At 38.9% G+C, this 4672-nt stretch overlaps 1 pseudogene; it reads left to right on the forward strand.

Annotated features, from left to right (window-relative positions):
• Window positions 1-1687: 1687 nt before the first annotated feature.
• Window positions 1688-2628, forward strand: LOC115075258 (annotated as a pseudogene).
• Window positions 2629-4672: the final 2044 nt, after the last annotated feature.

Consider the following 4672-nt stretch of genomic DNA (forward strand, 5'->3'; position numbering starts at 1 on the left):
CTCTTTCCACCATGTCTCTGAGATGACAATTAAGTCTATGTCATCATTCTCTGCTATATACTCTAATTTTCCTATCTTACTTCTTAGACTTCTGGCATTAGCTTATAATGATTTCAAAATGTGTTTTTTGTTTGTATTTTCATTCTGCTTTTCAGTTGACAGAGATAAATTTGAATCTTTATCTCAGGTAAGTTTTTAATGATAGGCACTTTACCTAATGTTCTTATTATTGGAATCTCTCTGTTGGGATGCCCATAAATACATGCACACCAATCACACATATCAAACCAAACGCTTGCTGCTTATCATGCTCACCCCATTCACCCAATTTTTTGGCTTTACAGCCTTCACCCTCCTCTTTTTCCTCGCTCAATCTATCGTCAAGAAAACCCCCATTCTCCACGACATTCTCGTAGATGACAAACCGGATATCTGTGCAATCACTGAGACATGGCTTAAGAATACGGACACTGTCCTGCTCAATCAACTACCTTCTCACACCTATGATTTCTTTTCTATACCTAGACTCAAAAAAGGAGGTAAAAAAATTTACACTGGTTCCCCATTGCTGCACGGATTCGCTACAAAACATTATCCATCATACACAAAACCTTATATACACACGATATGCATTGGCTCAACAATTCTCTATATTTCCACAATACCAACAGACCAATTAATTCCCAATATTCCGCCACCCTACATACACCCCCCATCAAGTCTACACATCTCTCCCCAACTAGGGAGCATGCCCTATCCATAGCTGGACCAACCTACTGATCTCATTAATTGTATTTTACCCATTTGTTTCAAACAATGAACATTCTTACCAAATAGAATTCAAATCTGTTTAAATATAACCAGTTAGGTTTGGAAGTTATCAAGCCATGTGTGGCCAGATACCTTTTCACTTAACTTACTATGTTCGTAATATAGCCAGTTAAGTGGCAGCAAATTGGAACTTAAAAATTAACTTTCTGGCCTTTAGGCCTGAGCTCCCAATCTACCATTCCAGAAACCATTAAAATATAATTCCACCCATATTTCCAGACCCTCTCACCCACCCACCCCACCCTACCAAATTTAAATTTAAAAAGCAGTGGGAATTAGCATCATAGGATCACCCCCAATCCTTCCCTGCTATTTGTCTGTAAATTTAGGCTGCACGCATTTCCTTCCTCACTCACCCGCAACTTCTATTTTATATACCAGATCCACACTCAATCCCAAAATCCCCAGCCAGGAGCACAGTAGACTTTTAACTGCTCACAGCCACTTCCAGCAACATTGGAAGCACAAGAAAATAATGTTGCTGTCTCAGATCATTAAACCTTCTGAATTAACCTTGATATTTCCAAGACTATTTTAACTTTTATGTTTTTTACGTCTGAATTTATGGTTTATGCATTGTAGAGTGCGGGATACACATATTTTTAAATAAGTAAATAACTATTAGTAATACTGCTGTAGTTGTGAACATTGTCAGCAGAAAGATTAGTTTTATGAGCTGCTGCTAATTTAATAGTAAGGTTTTGTAGCAAGGGAGCCTGGTGAGAAGTTATTCTGGATTAAACATGCTTTTTATATGCTATTTTCATAATTTAATTCTTTTATGATTGAGCTCACTGCTATTATTTTTCTAATATTCTTTATTTTTCCATTTCTACAGATAAACATTTCTGCCATAATGGAAGGAGAGAATGAGACAATGCCCATCAAATTTTATCTGATGGGATTCTCAAATCATCCACACCTCCAACCCTTATTTTTTGCCATATTCTTTATTATCTACATGCTGGCTTTGTTGGGCAATATTGTGATCTCTACCATCATTGCCACTGACTCTCGCCTTCATACGCCCATGTACTTCTTTCTCATCAACTTGTCCATGTTAGACATCTGTTGCACAACAGTTGCAATTCCTAAGATTTTACAGATCATCTTGTCAGAGGAGAAATCTATTTCCTATTCTGGATGCATAACTCAGTTTGTCTCTTCTCCTCAGCCTTGAGTGCAGAGACCATATTATTGACAGTGATGGCGTACGATCGCTATGTTGCAATATGCATACCACTGCATTATACAACCATCATGAGCAAGAGGACTTGTATTCTTCTGGCTGCAGCTGTGTGGGTGCTTGGATTCTTGAATTCTATGATGCACACTAGCTTAGTCCTCAGGTTAAAATTCTGCCAGCGCAACATTCTTAACCACTTCTTCTGTGAAATCCCCCCAGTGTTAAAGGCAGCCTGCTCGGATACTTACATCAATAATGTGGTGATTATAATAGATGATGTTGTGTTGGGCATGGTATGCTTCATTTTAACAGTCGTTTCTTACACATATATCGTCTTAGCCATATTGAAAATTCGTTCTGCTGAGAAAAAGAAGAAGGCGTTCTCTACCTGTGCATCCCATCTCACTGTTGTGTCGTTATTGTATGGAGGTGTAATATACACCTATGTTCGACCTGCTTTCAGCAATAACCTGGATGCAGACAAAGTAATATCTGCAATTTATGCTACTGCCTCTCCTATGATGAACCCTTTTATTTACAGTTTACGAAACAAAGAAGTTATCAATGCTCTCAGAAAATTAGTGGGCAGAATTGTATTTTCACATAGATAGCAACCATTTGAGATATATATTATAGCAAACAGAAAGAAGGATAGAGACTGAATATACTTGCAACTGGGAATAGACTATGGCCTTGTTCAAGAAGCCATAATAGAATTATAGAAAAGTTCCATCTGTTGAAGATAACTTTCAGAGGATCAAGGTGGCTACATCTGTCTGCCTAGATAGCTAAATTCAGCTGCAGCAAAATTGGGCCATATTAGTGGTGGTGTTGGGTCAAGGAAGGGAAAATACATAAATAGATATTGAGACATACATGTATTTTTTCAAAGTGCAGAAGAAATAGAAAGAGAGAGAGAAACTTTTAACATATTAATGAAATGTTCTAATTGTGTAAGATTTATTTTACTGTATTTTATTTGCCTATTGTATTTTATTTTGTTATATTTTACGAATAATTGCTCTATCTTATTTTTATTGTTATTTATGTTTTACATATGGAAACCATTGTGATGGCCAGTCTGAACGACAGTATATAAGAGCTTAATAAATAAATAAAGAGCAAGGTTCCACCAATATTTTTATACCTGCAAACCTTGTAGATAATTTTAAAAAAACCTTGAACCTGGACTCTTTTCCATGGGCCAATGTTTTCTTGTGGATATACCTTCCAACTCACACTCTGTTCTGCAGAAAGGGGACTGCTTGACTGTAGCACTGGGCTCACCACGACATTTAGAACAGCCCAGAAACACAGCAAGACTTGGCTTTTCAGGCCAGGAACAAAAAGTTTATTTTCAAAAATTTCAAAGGAAACAGAAAAACCTCACTTTTAAAGTACTTAAGTAGCTCAGACATCCCAGTACAGGCATAACATGGGCTCGACACAGCTCCCCAGGGCCCTCCCTATGCCTTCTTGGCACTGATCCTTTACTCCCAGGACCCAGAATCCTTTCCAGCCCTATGGCTTAAGGTGGACCAGGGTAGATGATTCTACCCTGTATTTTAAGGTGGTTTGAGGGAGTTTTTTAAAAATACTTTATCACATACCCTCCCCCTCAGCTCACCCCTACTTGTGTGAGCCCCTGCCTGTGTCAAGGATACCTCTCATGACAGAAAGTCAGCACTTACATTCTCCTTCACAGGCCTATGCTGAATTTTATAACTGAAGGGATGCAAAGCCATGAACCACCTCATCACTCTGGTGTTGGTCACTTTGTTCCAATTTATCCATGTGAGCAGTTGGTGTAAATTATCAGGGTAAACTGCCATCCCAGGAGATAATATCATAATGCTTTGAGGGCCCATTTTACCACTAATGCCTCTCTTTCCATAGTAGAGTGCATTTTCAGCCATGGCAGGAGCTTCCAACTTATATAGGCCACCAGTTGTTCTTGGCCATCTTTCATTTGGCCGAGGATGACCCCCAGATCTACCTCTAATGCATCCCTCTGAAAGATGAAGGATTCCATAAAGTTTGTAGTTATTAGGATAGGATTGGTGCAGATTTCCTTCAGCTCCCAGAAGGCTTACTCTGCCTTGGCCAACCATTGGGCTTTTTTTGGTGATTTTCTTCAGTAAGAGCCTCGTGTCTCTGTCGTCTTGGAGTAGTTAGGAATAAACCTTCTATAGTAGCCTGTCAGACCTAGGAACGCCCTTACTTTTCCTTTAGTTTGTGGTACTGGTACCTAGATAATTTCCTCAATCTTCCTGGACTGTAGATAGTTTTGATCCTTCCCCAAAGTTTAGCCCATATATTAAGAACACAAGAACATAAGAAAATGCCATACTGGGTCCGACCAAGGGTCCATCAAGCCCAGCATCCTGTTTCCAACAGTGGCCAATCCAGGCCATAAGAACCTGGCAAGTACCCAAAAACTAAGTTTATTCCATGTTACCATTGCTAATGACAGTGGCTATTCTCTAAGTGAATTTAATAGCAGGTAATGGACTTCTCCTCCAAGAACTTATCCAATCCTTTTTTAAACACAGCTATACTAACTGCACTAACCACATCCTCTGGCAACAAATTCCAGAGTTTAATTGTGTGTTGAACTTCTTGTGCTATTGGACTTCTTGTCCTCTCAACAAGCAT

The sequence above is a fragment of the Rhinatrema bivittatum genome, chromosome 13 (genome assembly GCF_901001135.1).
Source record: "Rhinatrema bivittatum chromosome 13, aRhiBiv1.1, whole genome shotgun sequence".
Taxonomy (NCBI): domain Eukaryota; kingdom Metazoa; phylum Chordata; class Amphibia; order Gymnophiona; family Rhinatrematidae; genus Rhinatrema; species Rhinatrema bivittatum.